The sequence below is a fragment of the Lithobates pipiens genome, unplaced genomic scaffold, assembly GCF_037356315.1.
Source record: "Lithobates pipiens isolate NorthernLeopardFrog02 unplaced genomic scaffold, aLitPip1_a1.2 Scaffold_8, whole genome shotgun sequence".
NCBI lineage: Eukaryota > Metazoa > Chordata > Amphibia > Anura > Ranidae > Lithobates > Lithobates pipiens.
Window position 1 is genome coordinate 622,987,681 of NW_027507903.1, and position 21,850 is coordinate 623,009,530.

General features: G+C 41.6%; 1 protein-coding gene across 1 annotated transcript in view; it reads left to right on the forward strand.

The window, feature by feature from the left end:
* The first annotated feature begins 5,234 nt into the window (after window positions 1–5,234).
* The window catches only part of LOC143963902 (olfactory receptor 5P81-like), a 30,849-nt gene continuing 14,233 nt past the window's right edge, over window positions 5,235–21,850 (forward strand). The window contains exon 1 of the mRNA XM_077473639.1: window positions 5,235–5,319. The gene's annotated coding sequence lies outside the window, so the exon portion shown is untranslated. The remainder of the gene's footprint in view (window positions 5,320–21,850) is intronic.

Consider the following 21,850-nt stretch of genomic DNA (forward strand, 5'->3'; position numbering starts at 1 on the left):
AAGTTTTGAAACTGAAACAAAAAAAAACATTTTTTTTTCAAAATTTTCGTTATTTTTTTATTTGTTTAGCAACAAATAAAAACCGCAGAGGTGATCAAATACCACCAAAAGAAAGCTCTATTTGTGGGAAAAAATGATAAAAATTTCATTTGGGTACAGTGTACCACGACCGCGCAATTGTCATTCAAAGTGCGACAGCGCTGAAAGCTCAAAATTGGTCTGGGCGGGAAGGTGTTTAAGTGCCCGGTATTGAAGTGGTTAATGGTTTAACTGCTTATTTTATATACCGAACTAATTTATGAACTGAATTTTTTATTAGATATAATGTCACTTGATGTATATCTTAATCCTTAATATATGTCGCTTGATCATTTTTCACATATCATCTGTAATGCCAAGTACACACGGTCAGACTTTCCGGCAGAAAAAGTCGAAAGGAATCTTTTCATTGGATATTCTGATCATGTGTGAGCCTCATCTGACTTTTTTTTTTAGAAAATTCTGACAGACCTAGAAATAGAACATGTTTCTCTCTCTGTCGCATTATAAACATATAACGTGTATTGTATATGAATTAGTTGTAAACAATATGTATTACAGCTAGTGGTGTTAGTGGAGTTAGATTATAAGATTAGATGCAATGATGTTAATTGGTGAGGAATTATTCAATCACGGGCCAGAGATCTGTGCCACAATTATAACTAATCACCAAAATATCCCAACATCTATACAAAGATGATTCCAATAGACAGGGTCTCAATTAGGAAGCCTATAAATGCAATAGGAAAGAGCAGAAGTCACATAACAGTGTCTCCTACATAATCTAATGAGCTAATATACAGAGAAGTTATTGCAACTCTGCAGTACATACATTAGGCAAGTCATGGGCTTAAATCCGTGCGTGAACCCGGACACAGTCAGAGCCATATATATGTGTCCCAATCAGGGGAGCAGTGTCAATGACTTCTGTATTACCTGACCGGGCGCCTGCGTGGGTGGCCAATGGTATTGAAAATAACATTCAGTTATTTCTAATGTCCAAAATAAAGTGCAAGTGCTCCGTGTGCTGCACAATATCCATAATATATATGTTGAATCAAATTCTTTGACAGTCCATCATAAAAGTGATTCTGGTGATTTCATGCAGTGCGCATACAATCCACGTGTACACCTCCACCAGATGTGCCCTCATCAGATGTTAACCTTTACTACAGGCTTTTATACAAAGCCCTTAAGGTGAGGGTACATCTGGTAGAGGGGTACATGTGGATTGTGTGCACACTGCATGAAGGCACCAGCATCACTTTTATGATGGACTGCCAAAGAATTTGATTCAACGTATATATTAAGGATATTGTGCAGCACATGGAGCACTTGCGCTTTATTTTGGACATTATTAATAATTTAATTTTATTTGCACGTTTTTGGATTTGTTTCATAGGATATATTTATTATTAATTTAATATATTTTTGATAGACTCATCCAGAAAGTCATAAAAGAACCCAGAACAACATCTCAAGAATTGCAGGCACTTGCCTCAGGTAAGATCAATGTTCATGATTCAACAATAAAAAAGAGACTGGGCAAAAATGGCATCTATGGGAGAGTTCCAAAGCCAAAGCTACTGCTGACCAAAAAGAACACAAAGGCTCATCTTACCAAAAAACATCTTGACTATCCCCAAAACTTTTAGGCAAATATTCTGTGGAGTGATGAGGCAAAAATGTAACTTTATGGAAGGTGTGCCTCCCGTTACATCTGGGAAAAAACGAATACAGCATTTCATAAACAAGAACATCATACTAACAGTCATACATGGTGTTGGTAGCGTGATGGTCTGGGGCTGCTTTGCAGCTTCAGGACCTGGGCCACTTACCATAATTGATTGAACCATGAATTCTGAGCTCTACCAGAAAATCCTAAAGGAGAATGTCCAGCCATCAGTTCATGACCTCAAGCTCAAGTACACTTGGGTTATGCAGCAGGACAATGATCAGAAACACAACTGCAAGTCCACCTCCAAGTGGTTCAAACAAAGCAAAATTTAGGTTTTGTAGTGGCCTAGTCAAAGCCTGGATAAAAAGAACATCATACCAATAGTCACACATGGTGGTGGTAGTGTGATGGTCTGGGGCTGCTTTGCAGCTTCAGGACCTGGATGACTTGCTATAATTGATGGAACCATGAATTCTACGGTCTACCAGAAAATCCTGAAGGAAAATGTCCGTCCATCAGTTCCTGACCTCAAGCTCAAGCGCACTTGGGTTATGCAAAACACACCAGCAAGTCCACCTCTGTTTAGACCGTAATTATTATTTTTTTTGAGCCATTCAAAGTCCAGACTTAAATCTGATTAAGATACTGTATCATAACCTTACACAGGCCGTTCATGCTGGAAAACCCTCCAATGTGGCTGAATTAAAACAATTCTGCAAAGAAGACTAGACCAAAATTGCTCCACAGCAATGTGAAAGACTCATTGCCAGTTATCGCAAATGCTTGATTGGAGTTGTTGCCGCCAAGGCTGGCACAACCAGTTACTAGGATTAGGGGGCAATTACTTTTTCACATAAAGCCAGGCAGGTTTGGACAGCTTTTTTGCCTTCATAAATGAAACCATCATTTAAAAACTGCATTTTGTATTTCCTTGGATTATATTTGTGTAATACTAAAATTTGCTTGATGATCTGAGTCATTTAAGTGTGAAAAATATGCAAATAAAAAATCAGAAAGGGGGCAAATACTGTTTCACAGCATTGTAAATCTAGGTGTCTGCTCATGGTCTTGCCAACGTCAAATGCTCCACATTGGCAGATCATTAAATAGACTAGGCCCTGGGTACCACAGTCCGCCCCAAATCTGGGATTGAAAATTTCCCCATTAGGGAGTGTGAAATGGGAGCCTGTGGATACTCAAGGACAGTGAGCACACTTGCCCCATCTGTATATTCCATTGGTATTAATTTGTTGTCTCGAGGAAGGGGCATAATGGCTATTTGGTAATCTGTCACAAAGGGAGGTAGCATGTCTGAAAACAATGTCTGGTTCATGGATGTACTTTTTAAGAGTAGAATCATCATAAAGAAGATGCCAATAATTTGACAGAATATGTTTAAGTTGTTGTTGCTGATCAGAAAAATTTGTAATAAATTTAACAGTGGGAGCATGATTTGTCTAATGCGGCGTACACACGACCGGACATTCTGGCAGACTAGGTCTGACAGAATCAGCCCATCAGACAATCCAATCATGTGTAGCCTAATCCGATCAATTTTCATCTAAAAAATCAGATGGACCTAGAAATAGAACATGATTCAAATCTGTCTGATGGACTCAATTCCTATTGGGAAAACCATTCGTCTGTATGCTGGTTCAATGGACCAAATATGACGCAAGGGAAGCTATTGGCTACTGGCTATTGAACTTCCTTTTTTAGTCCTGTCTTATGTCATCACGTTCAAAATGAACGGACTTTCGAACGGACTTAGTCCATTCATGTGTAGCCAAGTCTGTTCATTCGGAAAGTCCGTCAGAACTCTGTCGAACATCCGTTGGGAAGACCGTGGGACCTAGTCTGCCGGAAAGTCCGGTCATGTGTACGCAGCATTAGTCTTAAGACCCATACACACGATCAGACTTTTTGACAACAAACATGCAAATTAGCTGTTTTAAGGCAACATCCAACCGTGTGTTTGCTCCATCGGACAAACTTTTTTGGTTTTCATTGGACTTTTGTTGGCTGTGCGAACAGACAAACTTTCTGGCAACAAAAGTCCGATGGAGCAAAGTCCGATCGTGTGTACACAAAACCATAGGACTTTTGTACAAAGTACAAACACGCATGCTCAGAACCAATGTAAAAGATCACACAACAATACAGGAGTTGACCAAAGGTGGCAGTAAAGAGCAGAAAAACCACGTGATTTGGTGAAAGTTGGCTGAAAAAGTCCTGTGTGTATGCAATACAAGTTCTCAGCCGACACTCTTTGTACAAAAATCCACGGGAAAGTTTGTACAAAGTCCGATCATGTGTATGAGGCTTTAGATTTATATAGTAATGAATTACACGTTTGTTTGAGCATATTTGACCACAAATTTCACAAAATACTTCAAGCTGTCATTGATGCTAAAGGGGGCAATACACGGTATTAAGAACGTGAACGTAATATGCAAGATATGCAACAGCCAACACCAGCAATAAGGGGTATCTTCAGGTGTATACTGTGCTGGAGGCACACAATACCCACTTTAACTCCTGCAGATGCCTGTATTAGAGAACACCAGCAATAACGGGTAGATACAGGTGTATACTGTGCTGTGCTGGAGGCACACAACACCCACTAACTCCTGCAGATGCCTGTATTAGATAACACCAGCAAAAAAGGGTAGCTACGGGTGTATACTGTGCTGGAGGCACACAACACCCACTTTAACTCCTGCAGATGCCTGAGAAAAGAATACTGTCCCTGCCTATCTTGCTCTTTGCCTGCACGCCGGAACACACTACACAAGGCCTTATATAGTGTGGAGCGCATACTAAACCCCCTGAGCTATAATTGGCCCCAGGCATCCTGCCTGTGGCCAATTATGGCTCTCCTTGCTGCCGGTGCTGTGTTTGGCCAAGCATGCGGGGTCACAGTGCATGGTTGGCCAATCATGAGCCAGCAATGCACTGCGACGGCGCAGTGCATTGTGGGCCGTGAGCTCCACACGAATTTGGCGTGAACGGCCCTTAACGTTCGGTATTCGCCGAACATGCGAACAGCCGAATACCGAGCTCATCCCTAGTATGGGGCTTAATTCTCACATGACTACAATATTCAGCGATCTGCCCTTAAAACATATGCTGCTTTGTATGATATGGTCTTGTTTTTAAATGATTTGTTTCAATAAAATGAGAATTTTTTTTTTATATGTTTTGTCACGTTTGGTGCTTAAAAAATCCTATAAACAAAAACTTTTCTAATATTCTATATTTTTTTTACTTTCATTTTTTTACTATCCAAATTTCACTACGCAAGTACTGTGTAATAAAACAAAAGAGTAAGTATAAGGCATTTATCTTGATTTTGCTATACATTAATTAGTAATTTAGCATCATGCACAGAAGGGACCATTCATTATTTTTAGACTCTGGGGATAGACATGAAATTATAACAATTCCCCAGTACTTTCCCCAGTCACATCTACCAGTATAAATAAGGGGTAACACCTGAGAAATTGTGCAATTTGCTGGAACACCGTACAGATGAAGAGAGCTGTGATTAAAAAAATAAATTACATTCATGTCCGTCTGTTCTGGGAGAAACACATAATTCCGTAAGTAAAATATTAGTATCACTACAAAATAAGTGCTTTCATCTTTTGATCCTCTGGAATTTTTATCCTCATGAATCAGGAATATTGAAAATCTATAGTAATGTAAATTACAAAACACATTGTATATTTTAAAGACATGCAGGGATGCATTATTACAGAGGCAACATTGGTCTCCGGAACCCACAAAGACAATGGATTGACATTACATAACTCCAATCTCAATCCTAAGGTGCTGTAAAAAGGTAAGTCAGCAATTGTTTTAAAGAGGAGCGTTTTAAATTTCAATATATGAGCTCAATGTGATTCAATGTATATTTTCTGGAATTACCAAAAAAATATAAAACAGAGAGATCTATCTACTAATGATTTTAAATTCTTGAAATTAATATTTTATGGGAAAAAAACTGAGCTGTAACATGCATGTTAAATGCAATCACAAAGTTACATAGTAGGTGAGGTTGAAAAAAATATAAAAGTCCATCAAGTCCAACCTATGTGTGTGATTATATGTCGGTATTACATTGTATATCCCTGTATGTCATTCAGGTGCTTATCTAATAGTTTCCTGAAACTATAGTTCCCCCCCTGCTGAGACCACCGCCTGTGGAAGGGAATTCCACATCCTTTCCTCTCTTACAGTAAGGAACCCTCTACGTAGTTTAAAGAGGAAGTAAACTCTTCCACTCTGATGCTTCTTTTCATTTAGTCCATTATAATAAGTAATTATCAAAGTATAACCATTGTAATCCAGCCCAAGTCACATATTACTCACTGTTTAAAGAAACTTTAAAAATCTTGTTTCCAGGGGTTAGGCAGCGCCATCTTAAGTATTGTTTTCTGAGTCCACAGTGGAGTGTATTTCTGCCCTTACATTGAGCACTTCCTGTACTGTTAACCAAGCCTCCTTCTCAATCCAATGTTTCTATGGCAACCCTGCTTCCCTGTTCATAGCTTACTTGTTTTATTCCATAGTATTTACTTGTGCTGATTACCTAGTGTTTGCCTGTATGAGTCCTATCAGCTTCAGTTGATAAGACTGCAGTTATTTCTGTCCCATGCCCTGCTTTACACTGTATGTGAGGTCACATGGTCACATGGTCTGTAGGAGGAAGCTCTGTGTGATTAGCAGCCTCCTGGGAGTTCAGTGTTGTGCCGTAGGAAGTCCTGATAACGGATAGATAAGACATAGAGAGTGTGCCTTAAATCAGGGGAGATCTGGGCATGCTCAGTGACTTCATACTAAGCAAGTAAGGAGATATCTACAAGCAATGTTCATTAGGGTTTTGTACGCTGATTTACATGGGACAAAGTTGTGGGGGAGGGTTTACAACCACTTTAAGGCTAAACCTCTTCTCTTCTAATTTTAATGAGTGGCCACGTGTCTTGTTAACTGCTTCAGCCCAGGAAGATTTTACTCCCTTCCTGACCAGAACACTTTTTGCGATTCGGCACTGCATCGCTTTACCAGACAATTGTGCCGTGCGACATGGCACCCAAACAAAATTGACGTCCTTTTTTTCCCACAGATAGAGCTTTCTTTTGGTAGTATTTCATCACCTCTGCAGTTTTTATCTTTTGCACTTTTACCACTTGCTTACTGGGCACTTAAACCCCCCTCCTGCCCAGACCAATTTTCAGCTTTCAGCGCTGATGCACTTTGAATGACAATTGCGCGGCCATACAACACTGTACCCAAATTAAATTTTTATAATTTTTTTTTTCCCACAAATAGAGCTTTCTTTTGGTGGTATTTAATTACAGCTGGGAGTTTTATTTTTTGCTAAACAAACAAAAAAGATGCAAAAAAAAACATGTTTAATAGTTTGTTATAAAATTTTGCAAACAGGTAATTTTTCTCCTTCATTGAAATTTGCTGATGAGGCGGCACTGGTGGGCACTGATAGGCTGCACTGGTGGGCACTGATAGGCACAGTTAAGGTGGCACTAATGGGCACAGATAAGGTGGCACCAATAGGCACAGATAAGGCAGTACTGATGGGCACAGATAAGGCGGCATTGATGGGCAAAGATGGGCACAGATAAGATGGCACTGATGGGTGGCACTGATGGGTGGCACAGATGGGTGGTACTAATAGGCCCTGATAGGTACCACTGATAGGTGGGACTGATGGGCACTGATAGGTGGCACTGATAGGTGGCACTGCTGAGCACTGATGGGCGTCACTGATGGGCACTGGTAGATGACACTGATGGGCACGGATATGTGGCACTGAGGTGCAGCACTGTTGTTGAGGCAGATTGTGGGCACTGATAGGTGGCACTGTGGGCACTGATGGGTGGCACTGTGGGCACTGATGGGTGGAACTATGGGCACTGATAGGTGGCACTGATAGGTGGCACTTTTTTCATATTTAGGTGACACTGGCAGAGGGCAGGTGGGCACTGATGAGCTGGCCGTGATCGGGATTGAAGTCCCTCTCACGGCCGCCGGTGATCGGCTTTTTTTTTTCTCCTCGCGCGGTTAGATTACCGACTCTGTTGTGTCACATGATCAGCTGTCATTGGCTGACAGCTGATCACATGGTAAGGGGTCGGGATCAACCCCTTGCTCCGATCTATGATCAGGCGAGTCTCATAGACTCGCTGATCACAGATCGTGCCGCGCGGCAATAGACGTAGTCCCGGCAAAGCAGGTCCGCGCTGTAGCCGTCATTTTTAACTTTTTGCTATAAAAAAAATCCCCCAAAAATATATAATAAAATGATTTTTTTCCCTCAGTTTAGGCCGATATGTATTCTTCTACATATTTTTGGTAAAAAATAAAAATAAAAATAAAAATTGCAAAAAGAGTATATTGATTGGTTTGTGCAAAAGTTATAGCATCTACAAAATAGGGGATAGTTTTAATGCATTTTTATTATTTTTTTTTTTTTTACTAGTAATGGTGGCGATCTGTGATTTTTAGCAGGACTGCGACTATTGCAGCGGACACATCGGACACTTTTGACACATTTTTGGGACCATTGTCATTTATACAGCGATCTGTGCTATAAATATCCACTGATTACTGTGTAAATGTCACTGGCATGGAAGGGTTTAACACTAGGGGGCGATCAAGGGGTTAACTGTGTTCCCTATGTGTGTGTTCTAACTGTGGGGGATTGGGACTGACTAAATATATATATATATATATATATATATATATATATATATATGTCCCCGTTAAATCTTGGCATTATGGGTGCTCGCGCCCACCGCATACTCCGTGACCGTGCCCATGGGTCCCGCGGACTCTATGCCCGCTGGGTGCCGTGATCATAGTTACATTACAGGTAGTCAGGTTGAAAAAAGACACAAGTCCATCCAGTCCAACCACAAAAAAATAAAATAATAAAAATAATGATAATAATATCATACAATCCCATATACCCAATTCTATACCCAGAGTTGATCCAGAGCAAGGCGAAAAACCCCAGCAGAGCATGCTCCAATTTGCTAAAGCAGGGGAAAAAATTCCTTCCTGATCCCCCGAGAGGCAATCGGATTTTACCCGGATCAACTTTACCTATAAATGTTAGTACCCAGTTATATTATGTACACCTAGGAAATAATCCAGGCCTTTCTTAAAGCAATCTACTGATCTGGCCAGAACCACCTCTGCAGGGAATTTATTCCACATTTTCACAGCTCTTACTGTGAAGAAACCTTTCCGTATTTGGAGATTAACCACTTAACAACCGGCCCATAGCCGAATGACGGCTACAGGGCGGTTGTTTAACTCTGGGAGGCCGTCATATGACATCCTCCCAGAATTCCACTCTCGCACGCCCCCTGGGGCACGCACTCAAGAGCATCCGTGACCGTCGGGTCCACAGGACCCGGCGCATCACGGATCACGGTAAACGGCCGCTCATCGCGGTCGTTTACTACGTGATCGCTCCGTCAAATGATGGACATGTTATGACGCCGGTTCCTCCCTCCCCCTCTCTGTACCGATCGAAACAGTGGAGGGGGAAGAGATCGGTGTCAGCAGCGATGTGGGCTGCACCTGCAGTGCCCACATCGCTGCTCACCGAATTTAACCCCTCAATTTCCTGCCAATACTCTGCATTACTCTGCATTACTCTGCATTGCTGTGCAATACTCTGCATTGCTGTGCAATACTCTGCATTACTCTGCAATACCCTGCAACACTCTGCAATACCCTGCAACACTCTGCAATGCTCTGCAACACCCACCAATACCCTGCAACACTCTGCCAAGCTCTGCAACACCCACCAATACCCTGCAACACTCTGCAACGCTCTGCAACACCCGCCAATACCCTGCAACACTCTGCAACACCCACCAATACCCTGCAACACTCTGCAATGCTCTGCAACACCCGCCAATACCCTGCAACACTCTGCAACACCCGCCAATACCCTGCAACACCCGCCAATACCCTGCAACCCTCTACAATGCTTTGCAACACCCGCCAATACCCTGCAATACTCTGCAATGCTCTGCAACACCCGTCAATACCCTGCAACACTCTGCAATGCTCTGCAACACCCGCCAATACCCTGCAACACTCTGCAATGCTCTGCAACACCCGCCAATATCCTGCAATGCTCTGCAACGCAATACTCTGCAACGCTATACTCTGAGATACCCAGCCAATACGATCAAAGACAGAATCTTTTTTTTTTTTTTTTCAGGCTTTCCAGCTTAGAGGTGAGATGTGGGGTCTTATTGACCCCATATTTCACTGTAAAGAGGACCTGTCATGCCATATTCCTATTACAAGGGATGTTTACATTCCTTGTAATAGGAATAAAAGTGATCAAAAAATTAATTTTTGGGGAAAAAAAGTCAAACTAAAATAAATAAAGTAAAATGAACAATAACATTTTTTTTTTTTTTAAAGCGCCCCTGTCCCCATGTGCTCGCATGCAGAAGCGAACGCATATGTAAGTCCCGCCCACATATGGAAACGGTGTCCAAACCACACACGTGAGGTATTGCTGCAAACGTTAGAGTGAGAGCAATAATTCTAGCCCTAGACCTCCTCTGTAACTCAAAACATATAACCAGTAAAAAAAAATTAAATTGTCGCCTATGGGGATTTTTTAAGTAGCGACGTTTGGCGCCATTCCACGAGCGTGTGAAATTTTGAAGAGTGACATGTTAGGTATCTATTTACTCAGCGTAACTTCATCTTTCACATTATGCAAAAATTGGGCTAACTTTAATGTGATTTTTTTTTTTTTTTTTTTAGCACAAAACTTTTTTTTCCAAAAAAAAACATTCGAAAAATTGCTGCACAAATACCGTGCGAGATAAAAAGTTGCAACGACCACCATTGTATTCTTCAGGGTGTTTGATAAAAAAAACATATATAATGTTTTGGGATTCTATGTAATTTTCTAGCAAATAAATTATGATTTTTACATGTAGGAGAGAAATGTCAGAATTTTCCTGGGTGCTCCAGAACACCTGATGGCGCTCCCTGCATGTTGGGCCTCTGTATGTGGCCACGCTGTGTAAAAGTCTCACACATGTGGTATCGCCGTACTCGAGAGTAATAGCAGAATGTGTTTTGGGGTGTAATTTGTGGTATGCATATGCTGTGTGTGAGAAATAAACTGATAATATGACAATTTTGTGAAAAAAAAAAAAGTAAAAAAAATCTTGATTGTGGGAAAAAATGACAACTTCAAAAAACTCATCATGCCTCTTACTAAATACCTTGGAATGTCTTCTTTCCAAAAAGGGGTCATTTGGGGGGTATTTGTAATTTTCTGGCATGTTAGGGTCTCAAGAATTGAAATAGGCCGTCAGTACTTCAGGTGTGATCAATTTTCAGATATTGGCACCATAGCTTGTGGACTCTATAACTTTCACAAAGACCAAATAATATCCACCAATTTGTACTTATTTTTACCAAAGATATGTAGTAGTATAAATTTTGGCCAAAATTTATGAAGAAAAAATTACTAATCTGCTAAATTTTATAACAGAAACAAAGAAAAATTCATTTTTTTTACAGAATTTTCTGCAATTCTTATTTTATAGCACAAAAAATAAAAAACCGAGCGGTGAATAAATACCACCAAAAGAAAGCTCTATTTGTGGGAAAAAAAGGACAAAAATTTCATATAGGTCCAGTGTTGCATGACTGAGTAATTGTCATTCAAAATGTGAGAGCACCGAAAGCTGGAAATTGGTCTGGTTATTAAGGGTGTTTAAAGAGGGATTCCACCAAAAAAAAAATATTAAAAGCCAGCAGCTATAAATACTACAGCTGCTGACTTTTAATAAATGGACACTCACCTGTCCCGGGTTCCAGCGATGCCGACAGCTGAGGCCGATCGATCGCTCGGCTCTCGGCTGCTGCCGCCACCATTCTAGGTGAGGGAATCAGGAAGTGAAGCGAATCGGCTTCACTTCCCGGTTCCCTACTGCGCATGCGCGAGCCGCGCCGCGCAATAGGAAATCTCTGCGCTGTCACTGGGACCCGTGTGTGTCCCAGCAGACAGCGCGGCAGGGCAGGAAATGGCGTAGACTCTCACGGGAGTCTATGCCCGGAAGTGGGTGAAAATACCTGTCTTTGACAGGTATCTCCACCCCTCTCCCCACTGAAAGGTGTCAATTGTGACACCAGAGGGGGGGAGGGATCCGATCAGCGGAGGTTCCACTTTAGGGTGGAATCCCGCTTTAAGTGCCCAGTGGTCAAGTGGTTAAATCTCTTTTCCTCTAGACATAAAGAGTGCCCCTGTGTCCTCTGTGATGACTTTAAAGTGAATAACTCAACACCAAGTTCCACGATCATGTCACGGAGTGGCAGCGCGGGGAGATGCCTTTGTAAACAAGGCATTTCCCTTTTCCGCCTAGCAACATGACAGAGATCTACTGCCCCCTGTCACTGGGGGCAGTGATCTCTGTCATGTTCTAGTGAGGCAATCCCCCCCACAGTTAGAATCACTCCCTAGGACACACTTAACCCCTTCATTGCACCCTAGTGTTTAACCCCTTCCCTGCCAGTGTCATTTACATACTAATCAGTGTATTTTTATAGCACTGATCACTGTATAGATTTCAATGGTCCCAAAAATGTGTTAAAGTGTCTGATGTGTGCGCCATAATGTCGCAATCATGATAAAGATCTTACTAATAAAAAAATTATAGTAAGAATGCCATAAACCTATAGAGAGCAGGGTCTAAAATTTTCCGACAAAAAAATACGATCAGACTTTTTCCGATCATTTGTAGAGAATTCCGATCAGAAAAAGTGCCACGCATGCTCAGATCAAATTTACAAGACCAAAGCTATTGGCTACTGGCCTCTATGTAGTCCCATCGTAACAAACGAACGTCATCATGTTCCGAACTATCGGATTTTCCAACAACGTTGTCCGACCGTGTGTATGCACCAGTTTAGGACAAGATCCGTTGGAAAAAATCAGACGGATTTTGTGGTCAGAATGTCCGACCGTGTGTACAGGGCATTAGGGAAACAGTCGCACCAAATGGAGATGAACAAATTATCTGGTTGTGCAAGAATTGTTATTAAGTCCAGTATTGATCTCCTTCCACCATAGGTTTCACCTTATATTCTCTCAACAAATATTCATGGCACAGAGAAAGGAGCTCATAATGCTATGCCAGGTAACCCCAGTGGCAACAGACTCACCAAATGGAGATCACCAAATAAGCTGGTCATTGGTAGGGATGGCCGAACTGTTCGCCCGGCGGTCGTTTCGCAGCAAATTTTGTGTGTTCGCAATTCGCCCGATCAGGCGGACTATCCGCTGTTCACCCGGTGGACATATCTGTTTACAGTGTGAAAGAACTTTGACCCATGGTGACACATCCAATTGAGACATTTCAGCACATGGACAAGTGGACATTCACCCCTACCAGGCACAGTCAGTTTAATCACTAGCTATTACTATTAGGTCCACAAAGGTCCTTTTAAGGACTGGTATAGGTGTACAGTATATAGGGTTCAGTGCACTGCTGTGCTGGTGATTGCAGCAGCCTGTCTTTTGTCAGTGCAGGGAGGGACAGGACGCTGTGTGCAGCAGGGACAGTCAGTTTAATCAGTAGCTATTACTATTAGGTCCACAAAGGTCCTTTTAAGGACTGGTATAGGTGTACAATATATAGGGTTGTGGTGCACTGCTGCAGATTACTGCCCTATTCTGCAGCAGTCCTTTATCAGTGTAGGGACTGAGGTACAGTCTGCAAATCACTAGCTACTTGGTCCACAAAGGTCCTTGTAAGGATTGGTATAGGTGTACAATATATAGGGTTGTGGTGCACTGCTGCAGATTACTGCCCTATTCTGCAGCAGTCCTTTATCAGTGTAGGGACTGAGGTACAGTCTGCAAATCACTAGCTACTTGGTCCACAAAGGTCCTTGTAAGGACTGGTATAGGTGTACTATTTGGAGGGTTGTGGTACACTGCTGCAGATTGCTGCCCTATTCTGCAGCAGTTCTTTATCAGTGTAGGGACTGAGGTACAGTCTGCAAATCACTTGCTACTTGGTCCACAAAGGTCCTTGTAAGGACTGGTATAGGTGTACTATTTGGTGTGCAGTATATAGGTGTGTAATACACGTATAAAATACTTGTACATATAGAAAGCATAGTATAGTGCATTTCCACTGTGCAGCATTGTGACTGCTGAGCGGTTCTGCAGCGATACTACAGAGAGCGACAAACGCAATAAAAAAAGTATTATAACTGGTGTGATAGACCAGTGGCCCCCAAAAACAACAGATTGAAGGGGGTGTTATATACCTTCTTTCACATACATACTGCACTTCTCTAGAGACTTTTGTCACAGGGTCATTAAAAAAATGACAGGCAGAGGAAGAGGCAGGCTCTTCTGCAGGGGTGGTAGGGGTAGGGCAGGAGCAACAGACTTGAGCCAAAATGGCAAATTGCAGAAGGTGCGTGCGATTACGTCAAAGGATGCACCAGACTTGGTTGAGTGGCTCATTCAGCCTTACTCTTCTGCACCCTCCTCATCATCTCGATCTGCACCCTCTTCTTCACTCTCTGCTATGTGCACCCCCAAAGACACTACCACCAACACCACCACTATATACCTTCCGCTTGAGTCACAGGAATTATTTTCTGATCCATATCAAGACATTTCCGAAGTGCAGCCACTCTTGGCATTGGATCAGGAAGAGGAGGTAGCAACAACCGCCGCTCAGCAGTCTGACGACAGTACCCAGTGCACTCTATCACGGTGCTGGTGTCAGTGCTCTATATCATGGTGCTGGTGTCAGTGCTCTATACCACGGTGCTGGTGTCAGTGCTCTATAACACGGTGCTGGTGTCAGTGCTCTATACCACGGTGCTGGTGTCAGTGCTCTATACCACGGTGCTGATGTCAGTGCTCTATACCACGGTGCTGGTGTCAGTGCTCTATATCACAGTGCTGGTGTCAGTGCTCTATATCACAGTGCTGGTGTCAGTGTTCTATATCACGGTGCTGGTGTCAGTGCACTCTATCACGGTGCTGGTGTCAGTGCTCTATATCACAGTGCTGGTGTCAGTGCACTCTATCACGGTGCTGGTGTCAGTGCTCTATATCACGGTGCTGGTGATCATCTCCTGCACCCTTGTCATAGCCTACCCTGACCTTTTCTCTCCTCTATTGCCTTCATGCACTCCTGAGTCCTGAATTGTCAAAATTTCACATATAAAAAAAGAATGTTTGTAGTTGTCGATCCCAGATTCACTTCATACATGTGTTATGTCATTGGCCATGTGGTGGGACTATGTGTGCACAGCTAGTAATTATTTTGTGGCTGGAAATATGACCTGTAGGTTTTTAAAGTTCGCCTGCCATTGAAGTCAATGGGGCCCGCCGCGGTTCGCAAACTTTTGGCCGCGTTCGCGGTTCGCATTCGCAAAACATCCCGTCGGAAGTTCGTCCATCTCTAGTCATTGGGGCACTGTTATTGAATTCCATGTTAAATGTCCCGTGCTACTATGTGAGATGTGTTCCCACATATAAAAAATCAAAAAGAAATGTGAAGCGCTACCTATCTTGCCAGCTCAAATAATTACCGTATTTATCGGCGTATAACACGCACACTCATTTTAGATCATCAGACCTCCGCCATTACTAGTAAAAAAAAATAATAATAAAAATGCCATAAATCTTTCCCCTATTTTGTAGACGCTATAACTTTTGCATAAAAAAATTCAATATATGTTTATTGCGATTTTTATTACCAAAAATATGTAAAAAAGAATACATATCAGCCTAAACTGAGGGAAAAAAAATGGCTTTTAAAAAAAAAAAAATTGTGGGATATTTATTATAGCAAAAAGTACAAAATATTGTGCTTTTTTCAAAATTGTCGCTCTTTTTTTGTTTATAGCGCAAAAAATAAAAACCACAGAGATGATCAAATACCAACAATAGAAATCTTTATTTGTGGGGAAAAAAGGATGTCAATTTTGTTTGGGTGCAACGTCGCACGACCGCGCAATTGTCAGTTAAAGAGACGCAGTGCCGTATTGCAAAAAAATGACCTGGTTATTGAGCAGCCAAATCTTCCGGGGCTGAAGTGGTTAATAAAGACTAATTTTCATTCAGTTCAACACGATGTTGGTTTTTTCCTGCTCTTATGACATATGTAAATGTAGCGGCTCCTGAAGAGCACGTGCTATGCGGTTTTTCTAAAGTTAAAGTTGCCTAAACTGCAGTTTGGTTTGGGCATAATTATCTAAATTGGGCCTCGGCATCAGTCTGACGGGACTGTGAGATGTTCAGCCTGGCCACAGGGGGCACTGTCTCTTCTGGCAGGCATGGAACTATGGTCTGGTCAGGTGCTTAAGTTACTCTCGGAGCCCGTCCAGGGGGAGTGGCGCTCTCGCTGTGCTTCTGGGAGAGGGTGCTTAAGATGCGGACGTCACGTGGTTCGGGGTTCCAGTCTAGTATGATGTGCTGACTACAAAGTCCTGGTCCTCTTGACCAGCCCCCAGGAAGGCTATGGCCTGGGGTAAGGATCCACCCGACTTTAATGTCTGGGGGCTGGCTAGCCCGAGGCAGGGAAATGAAAGGAGGATTCTGAGGTGGTTGGGTGCCGTCTCTGGTTCGGGAGAGACCCAGTGTACTTCAAGCATTCCAGGGGAGGACTCTTCAGAAGAACACCACGTACGGGTTGGTTTTCTTAGCAAGAGCCTGGAAGGGCTGGAGTAACCAAGAGAATCCGGTCTTGTGGATATCGCCAAGCAGGTATCCTACAAGTGTACAAGCTTAGTTTTCCTACGTGTTCTACAACAACGTCTGTGGCAGAGACATTATCTTGTATGTTTCTACAACAACGTATGTGGCAGAGACTTGTTCCTGAGTAAACACCAAGTTGGCTGCTAAGCCTTGTGAGAGAGGGACTGTTCAACCTGAGTGATCATCCAGCTGCGAATGGCTATTCTCTGGATGCAGTCAAAGTAAGCAAGTTCTTCAATGTTTTTTTGAATTTGACACTAATGCCGCGTACACACGACCGGACTTTTTGACAGCAAAGGTCTGATGGAACGAGTCCGTCGGACTATTCGATCTTGTGTGGGCTCCATCGGACCTTTGCTTGCCAAAAATCCAGCGGACTTTAGAAATAGAACATGTTTTAAATTTTTCCACCGGAACTCCTCTGGACCAAGAAATCTGTTTCGTGTGTATGCCAGTCCGATGGACAAAAAACGATGCTAGGGCAGCTATTAGCTACTGGCTATAAACTTCCTTATTCTAGTCCAGTTGTACGTCATCACGTTCGAATCCGTCAGACTTTGGTGTGATTGTGTGTGGCTAAGTCTGTTCATTCGGAAAGTCCGTTGGAACTCCGGCGAAAGTCAGTCGGAAAGACCATCGGACCTAGTCCCTCGAAAAGTCTGGTCGTGTGTACGCGGCATTAGAGTACCTGAACTTCCTTTACAATCCTCTGATCCCAAGTTGCAAATAAAATCCATTCAAGTGGATCTATTGTCAGTCTCAAGTTACTGGGCCATTTACCATGGGATATCCCCTAAACATGCAACAAGGAGAACGGAAGGTAATGGTAAGCCCAAAAATAACCAGCAGCTCCTTCGGGGGTTAGTGCTACATACATGATGCACATGGTTTAGGGCAGAGATATGCAATTAGCGGACCTCCAGCTGTTGCAGAACTACAAGTCCCATGAGGCATAGCAAGACTCTGACAGCCACAAGCATTACACCCAGAGGCAGTGTTGCAACAGCTGGAGCTCCACTAATTGCATATTCCTGGTCTAGAGGAACAAGAGTCCAAGAATCACCAACCATTGGATATATACCTGTAAGGGGAAAGCCATTGTAGACCCCTGGGAAAGTCTCCCCTGGAGGTGAGTGCATAGTGTGACCGGTGGAGGGCACTTTTTTCTTTTCTTTTTTTTTTGAGAAACACAAGATTTGAACAGAAGTTTATTACTGGACTTCTGATTTTACACAGAGAGTGTATGAGAATGTGCACTAAGTGAATGGACTGTGTTTTATGATCACTTTTCTATAAGAATTATTTATAGTATCTATTTATGATTGCTGAGTTATTATGTTTTTTCAACTGCATGTTACTTTTGATTATACATCAAATAGTTCACAAGTGTGATATGTCACTATAAACTATAATTGCCTTTTTGTTTTGTTTTTTAGTTGACCTATGAGGGGTCATCACCACTATTGCCACATCTACGTCATTAATATTCAACAAGTGTTTGCAATTCATGTAATTATTTGAGCTAGCATAGGTAGCGCTTCACATTTCTTTGATTTTTGATACTTTTTGGCACATGTTCAAACAAAACAAAAAGGGCACAAAGACCTATTGTCCCTTGCACATGATCAGAGATTCCTTCAGAAAAATCTTGGATGGTTTTTCAGAAGGAATTCTGCTCAAGCTTGGCTTGCACACACACGATCACACAAAAGTTCTCGGAACTTTCGATCGCCAAGAACGCGGTGACATACAACAATACGATGAGCTGAGAAAATTAGGTTCAATGCTTTCGAGCATGCGTCAAATTGTTTCTGAGCATGTGTCGGAATTTTGCGTGTCGGAATTGCCACAGACGATCAGAATTTCCAATAGAAACTTTTTGCAATAGAGCATTTTGCTGGTGGAATTTCCGATCGTGTGTACGGGGCATAAAAGTTCATAGAAAAATAAATGGCTTAAAGGTGTTATAAAAGTATAACTGACAGTGTGCGGCCTCATCCCAATAAGTTGAATAAAGAAAAAATGTTGATATTTCGGGTCTCCTGTCAGAAATATCAACAGGGAGTTATGAGCGTGGGGATTATTACGGGCCACATAGAATCTTTTTTTTGCACATAGAGTAATATCAAAACATTAGTTTACATAAAAACAGTTTATTCAGAAACTTATATACAAACATAAAAATACAAATCACAGTTGGTAGAGACGGATGTGGTAATTGTTCGACTAGTTTTGCTTTACAGCTTCATCAGGATATTACCTAAGTCTGAAAATACATTAGTTTAGTATAACGAGATATTGAACATTAATCAATACAGTATCAGACTATAATCATTTTCATTTTCAGATGGAGACATAATTAAAACATTTCGAAATGAGACTGCGCTCCTACCTCTCCAAACCTATTCCTGTGCCAGGTCAAACTCAATGATGTATATCGAGGAAAGGATCTTTCCCGGCGACTGGGAGGGGGATATTGTCAGACTAATGACTCGGATCCAAATCTAGTTTATATGGACTATATATAAAAAATAGTAAAAATATATGAAGTAATAATATAATGTTAAATGGGGTACTAAAAGCGTGGGTGGAGAACACCAGTGATGGGAAGAAACTACTACAGGGGAAGCAAGATAGAAGTGAATAGAGGTGACCATCGAGGAATACAATAAATGTAAATCCTCTATTATAGTGAATCGTGAATAAATAACAGAGATCCGAGCATGCGTCAAATTGTTTCCGAGCATGTGTCGGAATTGCCACAGACGATCAGAATTTCCAATAGAAACGTTTTCCGTCAGAAAAAGTGAGAATCTGCCCTCAATCTTTTGCTGGCCAAAATTCCGCCAGCAAAAGTCCGATGGAGCATTTTGCTGGTGGAATTTCCGATCGTGTGTACGGGGCATAAAAGTTCATGTAATAATCTGATATTGAACACATAATTGCAATGACGTATGTAGCAAAGTCGTCGGGGCCCCTGAAGCCCAATGGTGACCTCCAGAGTTAGGGATAGCTGACATCCTTCTGTGTAGAGTGGTTACAAGGCATGGTGGGTGTAATGCAAGATGAAAGGGTGGGCGTCAGACACATTTTTAGAATGCAAAAAGAGATTTATTGTCTATTAAACACAACGGTGGGAGAGAGGGTTAGGGCCAGGACACCTTTAGGTAGATGCAATGTTAATTGGCAGACTCCAGGACTTCTATAGGCAGATAGCTGTACAGGTGAAGGCCTCCAGCTGGACACCACTTTTTGCATAGGCAGGGCGCTGTCTCCTATGGCAACAGTCTTATAAAAGTTACTAATTGTAATTGTATCCAAGTATTTGCAACTCAAACAGTTCTCCACTTATCCCACAATCACTCAGGGTGGTTCTTCACTCAGTGAGCTCCCAGTCTCTCTCACTAGACTTCAGGTCCAATAGCCACTGGATCCCCTAAGCTCTTCCACTGGTAGCACTCAGTATCTTCCTCAAGCCTCACCCCCACTTCCCTGCTGGGTCCCTAGCTTGGCTCTCACAGATACTCTTCAAGAATCACCCCCGCTTCCCTGCTGGGTCCCTGGCTTGGCATATGTAAACCCAGACAATTCTACATACAATGGAAGAGATACAAAACACAAATATGACTTCAACATGGCTAAACTACTTTTCAAATATATATATCCCTATAAATATATAAATATATATATATATATATATATATATATATATATCCCTATAATATATATATATATATATATATATATATATATATATATATATATATATATATATATATATATATATATATATATATATGTATCCCTATAAATATAAATATATATATATATATATATATATATATATATATGTATCCCTATAAATATAAATATATATATATATATATATATATATATATATATATATATATATATATATATATATATATATATCCCTTACAATTAAAGTAATTGAATCAAAAAGTACCCTAGACTGTGATTCCAAGAGGGAAACAAATCAAACACAGAGATTTCTTTCATTTAGTCATTTTTTGCAGTGTCTGGTGTGGATCCAGGTGACTTTTCCTTCCAGTTTTGCAAAACTGTACATGAAATAGATGCTGTATTGAGTCTCCAAACATTTCCTTATATATAAATGTCTCTTAACTATCCACATGTCACCTGGCTTTAGTTTTAGATCCTTCCAAACTTTTAGGATCTGGAATTGGGGAGAAAACACATAAATGAGTTTGTCAAAAACCTTTAAAAAGATCAACAGCATTCTCTGTGAGATCCGAATGGAGGACTTCAGCTGCTGAGACAAAATATAAGCAAGTGAGTAACACCCTCCCAAACCAAATCCCATAGGGAGAGAGTCCAACATCCCCTTAGGGGCTTGATAAAATATAAGAAAACATTCAGGCAAAAGTTTTCTAGTTTCTTACTCTACTTTGTCCGCTACATTGTAGACAGTTGAGGTGTAAAAATAAAACCTCAAAACTTCTTGTAAGGACTCTCCTATAAAAATGATTTCCTCTGTTACTCTCTGTAGATTCTGCACTCTGTACTTACAAACTACTTCTGATAACACTTTTTTACTGTGGCCTTTGCAGTAGCATTTGCCACTGGACATCCAGAAAACATGTCCATACAAACAAAATACATACTCGTAAGATCCTGACTTGGGCATCTGGATATATCTTTTTGTTATCTCTGGAAGGGATGTTCAGCTTTTGGTAACACCTTTGGTAGCAGGTAAAACAAGAAGTGGTATGTTATAAAAACAAACTGTAGAGGACCCTGACTCTATCCCACGCTCATTTACTAAGGCAGCCATAACTGCTTTTGACTGATGTCACGGTCCATGTGTCAAGCTGAAGGGAAAACGAGTGTTTGGCAGACATAAATGATCACCTTTTCCAAACTCTTGTTTCGTAAGAAGTTGACCTCTGTGGACCACTTGTGCTTCTCGTTCTGGGGTCCTTAAAGTTGAATTATTTATCCCAGCTATACTAGGCCAGAACTAGGGTGGAATCTGTGAGTTGCACAGACCCAGCAAGTGTCCGGGGCTGTAAATGCAGCATCCTTAGAGTCGCCTGGTCTGCTTCCATATGCGAGTTTTAATGTTAGTATGGCCACCTCAGCAAGAACCTGGAAGGCTGAAAACAGCCGATCAAATTAACTTGGCATACTTGATTGGTTTACCTGCCGAAGTAAAAACAAACTTCTGGCCCTTCAAATGGAACCAAAAGCTCTCTATATCTCAACTATCTATATAAATATCCACTCTTTTTATAGCTCACAGGCTTTGCTAAAACATGGAGCTCTGCTTCTTCAGCTGGGGAAAAAGG